This window comes from Cupressus sempervirens, chromosome 6 (genome assembly GCF_028749045.1).
Source record: "Cupressus sempervirens isolate cs-2001-9-10 chromosome 6, ASM2874904v1, whole genome shotgun sequence".
NCBI classification, from domain to species: domain Eukaryota; kingdom Viridiplantae; phylum Streptophyta; class Pinopsida; order Cupressales; family Cupressaceae; genus Cupressus; species Cupressus sempervirens.
Genome location: NC_143123.1, coordinates 144,599,692 through 144,618,264, shown reverse-complemented (window position 1 = coordinate 144,618,264; position 18,573 = coordinate 144,599,692).

Genomic DNA, 18,573 nt, shown 5'->3' with positions numbered 1-18,573 from the left:
GTACATATATTGATTAATCAACTAATAATAATATTATATTTACATTATAATGTATAATATTGTAATCAATTATGCATGTAGAAACATAGAACATATATATCTATCCATGTGTGTCAAATTTTATATATTAAATATACTTTTAATTTATTAATTAATAAATGAATGTATCTTGTACTATTATAAATTTAAAATGTATAATTCATTGTTTAAAATATATTATATTGTTATTTTTTATAATGTATTATATTCTAATATATTGTGATGTCCATGATAACATTAAATAAACTAATATAATAATATTTTGTATGTTTGGCCTCAACAATTATTTTAATTATCTCTCAAACCATTTTTATTTTTACTATCTACAAGAGTGAGTCGTGTTGGCACCTTTGGGCCTTTATCCAAAGGGGTACTCATATCGGCTTGTAGGTTGTTTTAGGTATGCTTATTGGATTTTTTTTTGTATTTTAAATTCTTGTTAGAGTTCTTGTCTACCATTTTGAAGGTGAAAGATCCTCCCTATTTGGTATTGTTGTTTTCGTGGAAGTAACTTCTCGCCCTATTCTACTCTTCTCTCTTGGTTTCAGAACAAGCAAATATAAACCACTTTCATGCTTTGAATCTAAAGTTATATTTGTATCACTAATATTCTGGCAATAATTAGTTCAATTCCTATTTACCTTTATGAATGTTGAACTTGTATTTTTGTGCATCATCATTTATGCATGTTTGTTACTCATTGCAATTGTTCTCGCACTTATCCACACAATTGAAAGCACTAAGTTGAAGTACGAGTTCCTAGTATACAATACAACACTATCACCCCTTATCTCCATCATACCAACAACCATAACAACCCATCCTTCCACCATACAACCTCTTCTCCTAAACATATGACATATCCTAACATCAACCATATATTATGTATGGTCAACTAGCATTCCCCATTGTATGCAATGTTATCTTTGTTGTATACACCACCCTCTTCACCATATCATGTGGTCTCTCAGCTAATTCCAATGTACTATCATCATTTATCTCTCACGTCATATGATCCTCTCCTTTCTCTCTCGTCATATGGCTTATGCTCTTGCACGCATAGGGTCTTAGTATTTGCACATGGTATTAGTTATATTGGGATGTGACAGTGATATCAGAGATGGTGATCTTGCCAATTTATCCTAGATTGAATGCAAGTATATACCAGAAGGAGAAGGAAAATTTATTCTTTGAATACACTGGGGGAATCACAAGACCCTGACAAGGCACTAATGGCACTATTTAGAAAGCTAATCAAAATTCAAGTCCACCTCAACAACACCCTAATAAGAGGAAAATAGTGTTAATGGCTCATGGTGGAGATGTTGTGAAAATGAATTGAAGGAAAAACAAAAGGAGATCAAAATGGGAATAATGATAAGACGGTAACAAGGAAAGAAAATCCTCATTCACACTCTTGACCATCAATGTGGATATTTCTACTAAGAGTTAAAGCGCCTTGAAGGGAGTGAGAGCCCACTCTCTAAGAAATGTAGGAGCAATTAATGCAAGAATGGAGGAATGTGAATCTTGAAGGATACATATCCTTTAGAGATTATGTTGATTTATGTATGAGGTATTCAAGAAATAATGGTCGTGACTATTATAATGATGACCTTAAATGAAGATAGGCAAGGTGGACATGTCATCCTTTGATGGATTAGGATCAATGTTTGCATGGGCCTAGATACTAAAGGTAGACATATATTTCCATCTCAATCTAATGTTTTAGGATGAAAATAAATTATATTTTTTGTACTTCAATTGGAAGGAGTCATGCATGGATTCATTACTCTTGTTCGTGATCAAATAGCCTCTTGTATCAAGTTCAGTAAGAAGCTCCTAGATCATTTTGACAAAAAAGATCCAAAGTAGAGTTAATCAATTATTATAGTACAGAATTTCAAAGACTCTATGTACTAGTAATGGACATTTGAAAGAAGTGTCATATTGTGTCAATCATGGATGGACTAGTAGAACCTCTAAAAGATTAGGTGAAAGGATTCAATCCCATTACCTTCATTGAAGTAATTAAGAAGGCATGAGAAATGACGATATCCTCCTCTTCTTCCTCTAGGAATTATTCACATCCAAAGCGTCCCCTCACTCTAAAGGAAAAAGATAACAAACCCCAATCAAAGAAGCCATCACTAGATGTGGCCACCTAATAGGCAGAGCTCAGGAGGAGAAAACTTTGTTTTAACTATAAGAAGCCATGTGAACTAGGGAATCAATGTTTGGGCAAAGGAAAATCTATTACGTTGAGGTTGTTAGTTTTAACATTAATTATTATTTACACTCTACTTAAGTTTACTTGGGTTAATACATTATTTTATTATTTATTAGTTAGACACCTAGGAATATGCGTACTCATATGAGTTGTCATGTTGACAACACAAGAGTTAGCAACTCTATTTTAGCACATGGTGTCTACAACACAAGAGTTTTCATAATCAACTGAGTTGTCATGTAGACAACACAGTTATTCGCATTCTAAGTAAGCACATGGTGTCTACAACATAATTTTACGTGACACACCTATGTAGACTTATCCTCTCATCATCGCACTAACTCTTGTGCTTAATGGAGGATAATCCACTCCGGTGGACATGTGCTTAGTTGTGAGGCTTATCGTATTGCTAACTCCTAGTCATTCTAGAAGCATTCTAGAGGCCTTTTATACAGACACTCCTAGTGTACTTGTATATCAATTACATCAATTGAATTTCATATTGTTATTCTGATCATACTCTAGTGGTCTATTTTGTGCTAGTTGTTGAGCTATTTGGTCTTGGGTGATATTGCCCCAAGGAAAATTCTTACATGGTATCAAAGCTATACCAAATTCTTACATGGTATCAGAGCCATTGGAGACCATTTTTGCTTCACCTCTCGGAGGACCTCAATTTAGATACAGAAAATCTACAGCTATTGGGAGCATCTAGAGACAAAGCAGACCTCACCATTATGTCTGAAGCGTCGATTCAATGAAGTTTGACAATAAATTTGCCTACTCGAGGCCATAGTCAAAATTGAGCCAAAAAAAAATTTGCAAACCGGAACCCAAAGGCCCAATTTGCAAAAAAATTACCCCAAATCAACTTTTGTTTCATCAAAATTGGATATCTGAGGTGAAATCTAGAGTCAAGTGATTTTTGGAGGCACAACGATGGTGATTTAAGAAAAATGACTAGAGAGGTGATTTTCAAATAGTGATATCTCCCTCATACGTACTCCTTTTTTCAAGCAATTTTTTTTGTTTTGAGGTAGAATTTCATGATCTTCAATTGGTGAAGGTTGTTTGAGATCTTTGTTCTTGAATTTTTCTACAACTCACAAATCCCAATTTTGCAACTTCAAAGCCTTAGTTCAGGCTCATCTGGACACATATTTAGGTGCTATTTTTTTGAGAGTGCATGATTTTTTGTCTACTTTCCAGATCTCGTATCAATTTGGAGTAATTCTGAGTAGACATAGTACTTTCAAAATTTGGTCTCATTTTGGCCTATTAGCACTTTTAATTAATTAGATCCTTGAGAGGTCTTGTGTCTTATCTTTTTGAGTCTAATATAGCTTCATATTTATTGTTGTAACTATCAAAATCAGAAGTCCACTTACGCCTTAAATTGGAAAGTGGCCCATTGTAATTGCACAAAGTATAAAGTGCCAAATCATACATCAAGGGGGGTTGATTGATTTTTTTGCATTTTGCGGGGTGCATACATACATTGATCTCATGGAGTTTTGTTTCACATGTCAGTTTGGTGTTAGACCGACGTTGACAAGAGGAAACATCACAAAAGTAGAGCTTTAATCATTTATCATCTAAGAAGAGAGCATAAGGAAGTATTTCCTTATCTATGTTCCAATGAGCTACCCTCTGATGATTGTACACTTGTTAAAATAATTTTAGATGTCATTTTTTCAGTATCAATGCTTATTTCTTTAATGTCATTGGAAAGCTTATTGAACCCTATAACATTTGGACGGCTCTTTGGAAAGCATATGGAGATCCAATAGTTCCTCCATTTCCAGAAGACATTCTATCTTCGGTCACTCCAGTTATGGTACCTTCAACTCCAGATGAGATCCTACCTCCTGATGCTCCTGTTGCTTCTACAGATCCAATTTCAACCAAGATGCTCCTGATTTAGTGCAGTAGGAAATACCATGTCTTCCTATTTTAGCTTCATGGGATGACTTCCTTCTAGACATTACAGGGTTGTTTGTGGAGTCTTACATTGAAGATGTAGGAGATACCATTGATGACATCCATCTTCTCTTTGTTGAGGAGACTTCTTCACTTGTTGCAAGGGCACACTTTGACCCTCAACCACCTGAGCTTTCTTTCAAGACTGACTTTATTGTGGACATTTCTTTACAATAGCTGGAGGAGGACTCTTTTACTTCAAAGGAGACACATCAGTCTTTGGATATTGTATTCCAATTTCCTCAAACATCATATCTTCTGAAGATTCTTCCTACCAATTGAGGAGCATTCTCTACTACACCTATGGCACCATTTCTTCCTATACGGAGGAACATCATTCAGCTTTCATGGTGCAGCTTCTTTCATGGGTGTGCACTCATCATTGAGGGGAGGCTACACTGCTTCTCTTCCCATATCTTCCTATCAAGATGCTTCATTGTCTTTGGAGCTTGATTCAATTTCATCCATGGACATGTTACCTTGTTTGCCATCTTCTTTTGGGCATCCACTAGATTGGCTTGTGGCATCTACATTCATCAAGGACTTGTCAACATATGAGTAGACTTCAAAGGCAACATCCACAACATATTAGGTATGGATCCCTCTTCCATCTTCCTATCCACAATGGGAAGCATACTTGCACCTATACTTGGTGTATCTTCTTCCTAAAGGGAGAAATATTGTTTATAGGCATTGGATTCTCTTTTGTCTTCAAATACTCATCATCTAGAGATCCTTCACTAAGGGGGGTGAGGGATTTCATCGAGGGATTCTCTATTGTATATGCATGATGTATGTCATAATCGGGGAGTCTTGATTACTCCATCCATACATGCATCTTTCTTTATTGTACTTATCTCTCTTTTTTGGGAGAGGGTTTTTTCCATGGAGTTTTTCCTCTTTCCCTGTTTTTAGAGAGGTTGCATTTCATTGTGTTGCATCACATTGTATTTACAACATTACATTTATACTTGGGTACCTAACATGGCCTAGTATTCAGGACCCATTATGCATTTTCATCATAGCTTTTGTGAGCTTAAGTGCATTCCCCTAAGTTACACTTAAGGGGGGTGTTAGTGTAAATAATTAATTATTATTTACACTTTACTTTACTTTACTTAGGTTAATACATTATTTTATTATTTATTATTTATACACCTAGGAGTATGCATACTCATATGAGTTTTCATGTTGACAACACAAGAGTTAGCAACTCTATTTTAGCATATGATGTCTACAACACAGGAGTTTGCATTATCAACTTAGTTGTCATGTAGAAAACACAAGTATTCGCACTCTAATTAAGCACATGGTGTCTACAACATAATTTTACGAGACACACTTATGTGGGCTTATTCTCTCATCGTCACACTAACTCCTGTGCTTGATGGAGGATAGTCCACTATCTTAGCTGTGAGGCTTATCATATTGCTAACACCTAGTCATTCCGGAATCATTCTAGAGGCCTTTATATACAGCACTCCTAGTGTACTTGTACATCAATTACATCAATTGAATTTCATATTGTTATTCTAATCATACTCTATTGGTCTATTTTGTGCTATTTGTTGAGCTTCTTGGTCTTGGGTGATTTTTCCCTAAGAAAGATTATTACAGAGGTGATGTCTAATGGAAAGGAGGAGCATGAGGATCCTATAGTTAAAGGTGAGGGTCAGCAAGAATCCAAGGAACTAAACACAAATTGTGTACACAAGATCTGTATGCTAGTAGAATAAGGAGGCATAATTTCTATACTTGTCAATATGCTAAGATGTATGATATTTTGGGTATAGGGTACTTGTTATCACCAAAGTTTTCACCTTTTCCTGAAGCGTGACCTGAAGGCAACTTCGTGTAACATGGAAATGACCTCCAAGTGTGGGACTTTCTCTTTGAGGTCGAATCTCCGGAGAAGGTCAACTTCCTTACAATTAGGATGCGCCTAACTACTACTTTGAAGGAAAAGGGAGAAGGACACGCAGAAAAGTAAATTTCTGAAAGGGAAAGGGGTGATGCACCTAATTGAAATGCTTACAACTCTACCCCTATATGCTCGACACATTGATGAAAATCCAAATACTCAACTCTCAGCTCTATTATACCTTCTAAGAAATCACATGAGGGTCTGGGGGTTCATCGAATGCTAAAGGAAAATACCTTTTACAATACAACAACCACCAACAAATCCAAACTCAACATATAACTCTAAGGAAATAGAATAGAAACATTCAAAAGAGGCAAGATACTTGCACGGAGTAATGAATGGCAAGAGAGGGTAAGAAACCAACTATTTCATTTATGGAAGGAAAGAAATACAATTATAGAGCACATGGCTACTCTAAGTAGACATTATCAGAACAGAGAAGAACTCAGAAAAAGTATTTACAACTTGCCTTTATAGAGTTCAGGCATAACTCAAATCTAACTTTAAGTTCAAACCCCACAAGATGGAGTCAAGTTGTACAGAATAGAAATAAATGAATATCAGAACAAAATTTGACCTTGAAATCAATTGATGTAAAAGTGACAAGAAGAAACCAAAATCAACGTATCCATCCATAAAGAGATCAAATCCAAAAGATCTTATTGTTACATGTAATAAAGAGGCATGGAGATGCATTAACACCATGGAACAAGGCCCAAAATATCAATTTGCATTGAAGAAATGATCCTTCTAACATGTCATGGCCGCAACAAATAAATCTGCACCACTGTCAAAAGAAAACATGAGATGGGATAACACGCAAGTTAACCTGCTGCAAAAATTACAGAGTTGACATGTGTGGAAAAGATCTAATTTGGCCCAATGAGGTGAGTTGTCAATGTAGATCTTCTTTTAAATATGAATGGCTCAAGCGCTACAAAAATCTCCCCAATCGATGAATAAAAATAAACTGTAGATTAAAATCTTCTTCAAAAGAATGGATAGCCCAGATGCATCTGAAAAATATCCAAAAAAATTGTAGCCAGACACAAGAAAGATTTACCACATGGCATGAAACTACTGGTTTGCACATTTTTTGAATGTTTGGTCAAAGAGGCAGTAGCGATTTCGTGATTTCAGAAAGAGCAACAAAGTCATTCTCTGAAATGGTAAAAATGGTTCATGCAGAATGTTAACCCGGTGCAAAAATGCACATTAAGCCGCAACTCGGCATATGAAGGAAAAAAAGCCAACTTGGCACATGAACAAGTTGAACTAGCTCAGCCCATGAAAAGACTATGGTAACATGAGATGTTAACCCAATCGAAAAGCGTGTTAACCCACATCAAAGAATCTAGCCCATTGAAGATCTCTTAGATCGGTTATCAGTGATGGGATGAATGGGGGGGGGGGAATGGCCTACATTCTCAGCAACTCAGAGGGGATGCTTACCTGCTAAGCATAGACCAGTGGCCTTAAGAAATCCATTGGGCATAGAGTCACTAGTAAGAATTGACATGTTATCCCACCTGCAACTTCACAAAGTTCTACAACCAACAAAAAACAAAACTCCAGGGAGCTCCGGAAAGCTCAAAATGACTCTAGAAAAAGGAGAAAATGTGCTCGTGCACTTCTTGGAAAGCTGAAAATACCTACTCTAATCTGTACAAGTATTTACAATGTAAAAAATTAAACAAAGCCATTGACTAGCTTGTTGAAATAGCTTCCTTTCCTTACAAGCTAATTTTTCCTTTCATGCATGTGGGAAGCTGAAAATAGCAACAAGCACAACAAACCTGCTACTAGATGGAATACCTCCTTCCCAATGTTGAAAACAATGAAGCTTTCCAGCACTGGGGCATTACCTTCTAAAGCAAAACATGCTTGCTCTTCCTTGTAGAATTCTCCCTCATGCTCTGGAATGAGCATGATTGGGGGCAACTTGCATTGTTGTAGAGCTAGATGCTTGATGGGGCATCCTCTTGATGGCTTTAGGTCCAAGTAATCAACCTTGACCTCACTGTTGTGCTCTGCAACAATCATATCATCATAGTTTTGAATTGGCTTCTCCTCTTATGAAGAAATAATCTCCACATTTCCCTCATGATGCTCATGAACCACCTCCTTGGGAGCTACTGGTACGGTGTGGCTCTTCACTTGTTGTTGCTACAACTCGTGATCATCTAATAAAGGAGCAGATTGTTTCATGTCCAAGGATGAACAAAATATCTCCAGCTCATCCCAAAAATTCTCCTCATCAGAATCCTCTTGCCCAGCTTGCAGCACATCCTCATTCACTTGTGAAGGCTCAAACGCCATGATTTGTTCCTCAAGAGAAGGAACAGCCTTGTTGTCTTTGTCTTCCTCAACAAAGGAGGGAAGCTCTTCAAAAAGGAGGATTTGATTATCCTCCTTCCTCTCAACAGCTACCTCATCATTCTCCTCAGCAAGTTGCAACCCATATTCCTCATATGGGGAAGATGACCCATTATACAAGCACAAAGCCTCGAGTTCATAGAAATTGATCTCTTCCATCCACCGTGATGTCCCCATGTCACAATAGTTTCTATGATGGCTTGAAAAAGAGAGAAACTCTTCTTCCTAGATAGTTTTTTCTATTGTGACATCGTGTGCACGCTATGGAGAAAACTTATGCACATGATGATCCTCCTTGATGGTAAGGACTTCCTCCTAATTCTCTTCTTCTTTAATCCCTTGCTGTAGCACAAGTTCTTCAATTGGTGGCTGCTCATTTGTTATCTCTGATATGGGCAACGATATATCAACTTCTTCATGAAAAATAAAGAAGGGACAATAATTATGTTGGGGCTCACCATCATTGACATGTGGAGGCATCTGAACTAAAGGTTGAGGTTTGGGGCAGCTTGGGGTCAAAATCTAGGGAGGACTACTTTGTTTGAAGCCAGCAAACCTCCTTTTGCGGGGTTCTCGCGCTTCAACCTCCTACATTTGGGCAAGCTTGAGCTCTACCTCCTCCACAAACTTCTTTATTTGTTTCTCCCTCTCCAACAACTGGAGAAAAGCCTCCTGAGCCTCATTGAAAATATTCAATGCCTCTAACAGCATGGTGCAAACCTGAGGATCAATCTCCCACATCACCCTCTCATTTTGCAACTCCTTGATCCATGAAGTTGTGATGAGCATAACATAAGAAAAAATTCTACCATCCATATTTGGGTATGGATTTTCAACATGGATTAAATCCTTTCCAAGGTCACCAAACCTATGCCCCAATCTATTTAAGCAATCAAAAAGCCCTCCTACCTTTGATTTGGGATCCCTACAGGGTTATGAGGAAGAGTGGGTAGGTTGATCATTTGGTGTGGCAAGGGAGACCAAACTTAAAGAGGAATCAATATATGGGCTTGATTTCTTCATCCTCTCCTGCTGCTCATGAAACTCTTGGACTGGAGTATACTTGGTGGGGGATATTTTAACATATGCATGGCCAAAGATGACATGATGGGTTGGAGTAAAAATGGCCTCTTCATGATACGGGGGAAAGTGGGAGACATCTCAATGAAGGGGGTCCATGATAAAGCATTTAAACAAGCACTTTCATAGGAATCCTGAGGAAATATAAAAACTATAAATCATACCAGCACTTGGTCTATTGAAATCGATAGATGCATAGAGTTGCCATGGTGTTAGATGAATGCCTCCAAAGGCTGATTTCACTAAGAAAAACACCCAATTTCTTAGTGAATGGATCTTCGAACTAGTTTGCCAACAGACTTATGAATCTAAATCTGTGTCCCACTAGGTATGCCACAACTGTTATAGCCAAAGTTTGCACCCTCACCTAAAGGTAACTTTGCATAACATGGAAAGGAAATCCAAGAGTGGGACTTGCGCTTTGAGGTTGAATCTGCGGAGAAGGCCACCTTCCTTACAATCAGGATGCATCTAACTACTACTTTGAAGGAAAAGGGAGAAGGAGATACAAAGAAGTAAATTGCTGAAAGGGAAAGGGGGTGATGCACCTAATTGAAACAGTTATGACTCTGCCCCTATATGTTCGACACATCGATGAAAAGCCAAACACTCAACTCTCAGCTCTATTCTCCCTTCTAAGAAATCACATGAGGGTCTGCAGGTTGATTGAATGTTGTAGGAAAATACCTTTTACAATATAGCAACCACCAACAAATCCAAACTCAACATATAAATCTAAGGAAATAGAATAGAAACATTCAAAGGAGGCAAGATACTTGCACAGAGTAATGAATGGCAAGAGAGGGTAAGAAACCAACTATTTCATTGATGGAAGGCAAGAAATACAATTACAGAGCACATGGCTACTGTAAGTAGACATTATCAGAATAGAGAAGAACCCTAAAAGTATTTACAACTTGCCTTTATAGAGTTCAGTCATAACTCAGATTTGACTTGAAGTTCAAACCCCACAAGATTTAGTCAAGTTGCAGAGAATAAAACTAAATGAATATTAGAACAAAATTTGGTCTTGAAATCAATCTATTGTAGAAGTGACAAGAAGAAACCAAAATCAATGCATCCATTCATAGGAGATCAAATCCAAAAGATCTTATCATTACATGTAATAAAGAGGCATGGAGATGCATTAATGCCATGGAACAAGGCCCAAAATGTCAATTTGTATTGAAGAAATGATCGTTGTAACGTGTTATGTCCACAACAAATAAATCTACACTGTTGTCAAAAGAAAATGCAGGATGGGATAACACGCAAGTTAACCCGCTATGAAAATTAAAGAGTTGGCATGTGTGGAAAAAATTTGTAGACCTTCATTTAAATATGAATGGCTCAAGTGCTGCAAAAATCTCTCCAACCGATGAATTAGAACAAACCATAGACTAAGATCTTCTTCAAAAGAATAAACTGCCTAGATGCATCCAGAAAATATTCAAAAAATTGTATCCCAGCACAAGAAAGATCTGCCATGTAGCATGAAACTACTAGTTGGCACATTTATTGAATGTTTGGTCGAAGAGGCAGTAGTGATTTTGTAATTTTGGAAAGAGCAACAAAGTCATTCTCCAAAATGGCAAAAATGGTTCACGCAAAATGTTAACTTAGCACAAAAACTCGCATTAACCTGCAACTCGACATATGAAGGAAAAAAAGGCCAACTCAACACATGAACAAGTTGAACTAGCTTGGCACATGAAGAGATCGCGTTAACACAAGATGTTAATCCAACTGAAAAGCTTGTTAACCCACATCAAAGAATCCAACCCATTGAAGATCTCTTATATTGGTTACAGTGATGGGATGAATGGGGGGGAAATGGCCAACAATACTCTTGAGGGAAACCAGTCATGGTCATGCTAAAAAATGGGGCCATATTCAACTTCATCAATTCATCGCTCGTGAACTCAAGGGGTTTGTGTATGAAGGCACACCAAGGGTTTGAAGTCAAGGTGACATGAGGAAACCTTTTGTCATGTACCCATCTAGTTTCACAACTGAGCATTGCCACAGGGAAATACATGGTAATGAATGACTTATTTTTAGTAGATTTGGATGACATAGAGATCATATGAAGCATTCAATAGATAGAGACTCTAGGCAAATGCACAAAGTTACAAAAGGATGGAGTTCTCCTTCAAGGTGGATGGAAGAAAGGTAGTTCTAAGGGGAATAACAAATATAGACCTAAAGCAAATATCAACATGATAACTAGACGTGATCTTTAGACATGATGATGTAGTTTGGATGTCACATTCTTTGGTCTTCACAAAACCTATATAAGGGCACCAAAATTTCTATTACGATGATGACTAGTTGACAATGTTGGATAAACATGACATGGAATTCACCAACATCCCACCTAGCATACCTCTACACTATGGCTTTGAGCACACCATAGAGTTGGAAGAAGGAGAAAAACCTATCAACCATCTTAAGGAGTTCACATATGAGATAGAGAAGATGATCTAGGAGCTGCATGACAAAGGTTAGACCAAACCCAGTTGTAGCTCCTTTATGTCATCAATGATGCTAGTAAAGAATAAGGATGGATCTCTCTAATGGGTGTGGACTATCATGCATTGAACAATAAAATTATGAAAATAATCTACCCCATTCCTAGGATCAACAAGTTGTTGGATGAGTTACATGTCACAATTTAGTTTTCCAAAATAGATCTTCCCTCTAGCTACCATTAGATTTGCATGAGAGAACATGACATGGAGAATATATTTGAATTTATAATGAATGAGATATTATACATGTGACATGCCAACAATGGATGAGGGGTTCAAGTACATTAGGAGAAAATTCAAGCCACCTTGGACTAGTCACCTCCCAATACTCTCTCAGATTTTTGTGGATTTTTTGGGTCGTGCAGTTATTATAGAAGATTAGTGAAGGGATTCTCACATCTCAATGCACCTCTGATAGACCTAACAAAGAATTGGTCCTTCCATTGGAATGAGAGGGCGGAACACACCTTTTACAAGTTGAAGGAAGTCATAAGTTCATGTCTAATTCTGACACTACCCGACTTCACTTGGCCCTTCATCTTAGAGTGTGAAACATTCAAATAAGGCATTAGTGTAGTTTTGATGTAAGATCATCATTCCATTATGTTTGAGAGTCAAGAGTTCTTGAGTGTGGATAAAATATACTTTGTCTATGATAAAGAGATTTTTTTAGTATGCATACACTGATGACATTTTGACAGTACCTCGTAAGGGAAAAGTTTGTCATGTAGATCGATCATAATAGCCGAATATATTGCTTGGAGAAGAGGAATTTGAAAAAATGACAATAGAAGTGAGTGATAAACATCCAAGAATTTGATTTTTTTATTGAGTACATGTAAAGTGGAAAAATAATGCAGTGGTTGAGGCTCTATCAAGAAAGCATGTGATTTGTTTGCCTTAGATTTAATGAATTGGAAGGCACGCCTATTGGTTGAGTACTCAAGAATACATTTGTGTGTCAACTAATGGATGACCAAGTTCAAGATGATAGGTAGAGGGTGGTTAATGACATGATTAATATAAGGGAAATATCTATTTGGTACTAGAGTTCAAGATAAAGGAAATAATTTTAAAGGAGATGCACAACTTACCTTCAATCAAAAACTCAGTATACCTCAAGACTTATAGCTAGATTTAGGAATGATTTTCATGGAAGGGCCTCAAGAATGAAGTCCTATAGTATGTGCGAGAATGTTCCACTTGCCAGTAGACAAATTCCAAGCACACCTTATCTATGGGACTTCTTCAACCATTACTAGTCCTTGACCATAAGTGGGATAACATTTCAACAGATTTCATCACTAGGCTTCCCAAAGTGCAAGGGAAGGATTGCATCTTTATCATACTTTATTTCTTGACTAATTATGTTAATTTCTTCACCGTCTCTACTAATCACTAGGAGGCTCAAGTGACTTGGTTACTTCTTCATGAGTTTTCCACTTCCACAAAATTTTGTGAAACATAACAAGTGATAGTTGTTTAGTCAGTACCTTCTAGGTGGAGTTATTTTTTTTGGTCAGGATAGATTTGTCACTAAACAGGAGTTACCATTAGTGAAAATATGGGTAGAAAAATACTATAAACAAATGGTTAGAATGATATCTTAGGAACAATGCTTCAACATATCAAAAGACATCGGTTCATTGGCTACAATTGGATGAGCATTGTTTCAACACCACTTATGTCAATAGGAATGGAACCCTTTAAAGAATTGTACAATTATGAAACTTCATCATTTATGGATCTGGCATTAGGTAGCAATCTCACACCGAGGGACAAAGATTAGCTTTAGGATAGTTTGGATATCCTAAGATCTCTTAAGGATAACTTATAGAGGGATCAAAACCAATAAAATGTGTACATTGATTAACACCTGACTCAACAATGTTTTGAGATTGGTAATCTGGTGTACCTCTAACTTCAACAATACAGACAATCTTCCCTAAAGATGTGTGACAATGAAAATTTGAGGTCGTGTTTCTACGAATCCCAAAGAAGGGTTTAAAGGGTATGCAAAGTTGCCTACAAATTGGAGCTTCATAAAGGAAGTTAGATTCACAATGTCTTTCACGTGTCATGTTGGAAGAAGGTCATACGCCAACATGTCCTGATGTCAAAAGAATTACCTCGTATTGATGAAGAGGGGAAACTAATTTTGGAGTTGACTGAGATCATCTATGTTCGAGAGAAGAGGATTAGGTCATGCATTGTCAAGGAGTTTCTTGTGTGATAGAAGGATCTTTTGGTTGAGGATGCCACCATTGAAGGTGAGTAGATTACGGAGCATCCAAGTCTACAATTGATTGAAGATTAAAAAAATGGGCATGAAGGGTTTTAGTGTCCCCTATATCATTAAATAAATTAATATAATAATATTTTGTATGCTTGACCCCGATATTTAATTTACTTACCTCTTGACCCATTTTTCATTTTTATTGTTACTTTCATTTTTATTTTATTTTTTTAATTTGTAGGAGTTAATTGTGTTAGCACCTTTTTGTTAACCCTCAAGAATTTATTTGAAGGGGTATCTATATCAGCTTGTAGTTTTTAGTAGGTATATGTATTGGATTTGATTTGTCTTGTGCATTCTAGTTGGAGTTCTTGTCCCCCAATTAAGAGGTGAAAGATCCTCCCTATTTGGTATTTTTAGTTTCAGGGGGAGTAACTCATCACCCTATTCTTCTTTGCTTTGTTTGTTTCGAATATGGAAGATCTGAAGTACTATCATTCTTTGATTCTAAGTTCTATTTGTATCATTAATATTATGGTGATAATTTCCATTTGCCTTGGAAAATATCAAACTTATACTTTGTGTGACAACATTTTTTCATGTTTGTTACTAGTTATAATTGTTCTCATACTTATTCACATAATCAAATGCACTTATTTGAAGTACAATTTCCCAATATATCGTACAACACTTTCTATATATATAAATAAATATACATATGTGTAGGGTAAATTTGAGGTCTATTTCAATGGAATATTTTTGTGATATAATCAAGGCTTGAATACTCTAAAAATGTCAACTTGGGGCCGGTAAGTTGATGAGGGATATAGTGGCTATTTGCTCACGGGAAGAAAACAATAAGTTAAGGATTGATGAATGCAATCTAGTTCACACTTGTTTTACTAAGGATTCAAATGGAAAAAATTAACTACTAAATCAAATCATGTATTAAAAGAATCAAATTACCCTTAACACTCCCAAGAACTTATACTAGAAAAGAATATTAAAAGAGCTCGTATAATCACACTTAAACCTTTTCTTAAAAGAGTTTCATTCTCTTATTCGACCATACACATCAGCGAGCTAAACTCTATAATAAAATTATGTTCAAATTTCATAAATTTATTTCCTTCGATTGATCTACCACTTATAGCTTTAAAAAGAATTGATTCTGCTTCCTGACAATGTAGTGTTAGGAAGTGGAATGACACTTAGAGATTCAAAATTACAATTTGTTATAATTAGTTTTAATGATCATTGATTCACAAAAATCCTAAACTGAAGATTACTGCATGCACAATAACACACATTTATTCTAATTGAAATAATCTTCTTTATTTGCAACACCTAGTTCAATGATCACCAAACTAATTGAAATTTGTTTGTATACATTGTTGAGAGTTTAGAGATTGTAACTACTCATGCATTATTGATTGTAACAAATAATGACTACAAAATGGGAATTACAGAGATAATAGATTTAGCATCTTTCAATGACTATACAATGGGAATTATAGAGATAATACATTTATCATCTTTCAATAGAGATCACATAAAGTGTGAACAACAATTAAATGTTGTAGTAATTAAATGCACGAAATTAACTCACACCATACTGCACAGAAAAGTACTTCTATACACATTTATATACTAAAATTTATAAATTGTGTCTTTAACAAATTGTAGAATATAAACCATATGTCTATTGTTATACAAAATAGAACAATAGTCTTTTGGCTATAGCATAAAACCACGATCACCGAAATATAATAAAAACATAATAGTTTGATCAATTAAAGATTAAAAAATTGTTAACCAAAAATGGATGATTAACTTGTCACGTTCTCATCCACATGGTTGATGCACCAATTGGTCATGTTCTCCATTCATTTGTTCATCTTCAAATCCCTTGTTATTGACAAATATGCAATCCAAACAACATTTAATCTAAAGTTTGGTTTCTATTCTAAGTTTTAGCTTTCCTCTTATATTTATCTAATTTCCTATTCCTTCTTACCAAATGATTACTAGGTTAATATGAAAGATGGAAATCAATGAAAAAATTATGTATCATATTCTAGTTTCGTCATACAACATAGGGAAGAATATAGGTAATATGAAATGTTGACAAAGTTCTCCCTTCGTAAATGCATCAGCAATAGGAAAGCATCTACATGCACATACCTTCCTTTGCACATTATATACTAAATCATGAACCAAGTTACACACTTTCAATGGTGAGGAAGAGAATCGAACTTAGTGCTCTGACCTTTGACAATGGTAGTAGCCTCATTCATTTCATAAAGCTTTTCACGAACTGGTTATACAGCCATTACCTTTGTAGAGCTTTCAGGAAAATACTTTTTGTCAATGATAGGTAAACCAAAAACTTCGGCGATGGCCTCCATTATGAAAGAAATAATTATCCCTCAAACCATGTTCTAGTGTTTAGAAAGAGACATATTTTCTGCAATTATTGAGCCACCTGTGTATCATAACCTTGAGGTCTTTTGAAATACTCATCCCAATGATGTTGCTTAAACATTTTGTATGCTTCTGCATACATAAGTTTCCTTATTTCATCCATGGTTGTGGGCTCATAGCAAGGTCATCTCTCATCTGCCATAACTACAATAGAGCTTTTCACCAAGCTTTACTTCTAGAAAAATCACCCTTGTTTCGCACTGTAAAATGCTCTTTTGACTACTATAAAAACTACTCTGATTTATCTCAAAACCATTGTTTTTAATGAAGGAAACAACTTGAGTTTTAATGCCAAGTGTAAATGATAGGATAATTATTATGTGGATTTATGAGAATATGGGTGTGGTGACGAGATAATAAAGACCAAACGTAGGTTTTGAAAAGGGTGTAAGATAATTATTGAAAGTAACGCATACATGGACACCTCCCCCTAACTAAACAATGGACCCATCCATAGGGAAAGTCACCATAGGTTATAGAAGAAGAATATAAAATAGAATAAATAATAAAAATGAAAGAAAAAAAAAAACTAGCTATTGAATACCAAAGAATTGATGACATTAGAGTGCAAAAATCATCAAATATGGAGGATGTGATTGCAAGATAGAAATAGGGTCTGCCAAGTAGATTACACAGAAGCAGGGAGATAGTCAAGATCGCCAAAATAAGAATGATGTGATTGCAAAAGTACAATGAAAAATGATAGGAACAAGAACGATATCATCATCATGGCACTAGGAACAACAAGTGAAAGCAACGAAGAGTATTGATCATCAACCAGTCCATGTGGCAACATGTCAAGAATAGAATGGGTATCATGGAAAACCCACGTTATAAACAAGTACCCTTCCTATCACCAGAGTGACAAGAAGAATTCCAACAAAGCATAAAGATGGCCCATTTGTATCCTACAAACATAGAACATATACATTGCTTCTTATTATTTTCTTGTGTGCTTTGTTTTTCTTTTGCTTGGTCTACCTTCTTTGTCTTTGGTCTTTGACCTTATTTTTCTTTTCTCTTTATTTTATTTTCTTGTTATTTCTTTTTTCTTTTGTTTCTTTTGTTTTTTAATTTTTGTTTTGTTTTTTCGTCTTTTCTTTAACAATGTTGATCATGACACAAGATCGCCAAAAAGTCAAATTTTGATCATATGCCACTAGATTGTGTTGGGAACCATTTTTCACAATCATGATTTATTACAACTAAGAGCCGCTAGAGAACTAGTTTTTAACTCATAGTTGACAAACAACACTAGAAATCTAGTTTTTTTTATTGGGTTTTTTTTTAAAGTGTATACACACACATATATATTAACAATGTTTTATTAGGTTCAAAGGAGGCCAAAGGGAACCACTGTCAGTTCTTGGGAAACTTTAAGAAAGGAAGCTTCCTTTGAAAGAGGTTTCTGGTACAACTTTAAATGATGTCCATTAACAAGGAGCTTGTGATGTTCTGGATCTATAGTGCAGAGTTGTACAACACCATTATCAAAGCTCAACTTCATAAGGGCCTAGCCATTGAGTATGGAATTTACCTTTGAAACCCTAAAACTAGGACTCATATAAAAGTGCCCAATCCCTAAACTAAAGAGAGCGATGCCAAATATGTTTTTCATGCTAGAGCACTCATTGTTTCTGAACAAGTTTAGTATGGAGAAGTGCATCTTGGTGAATTTCATCCAGAGAATGCA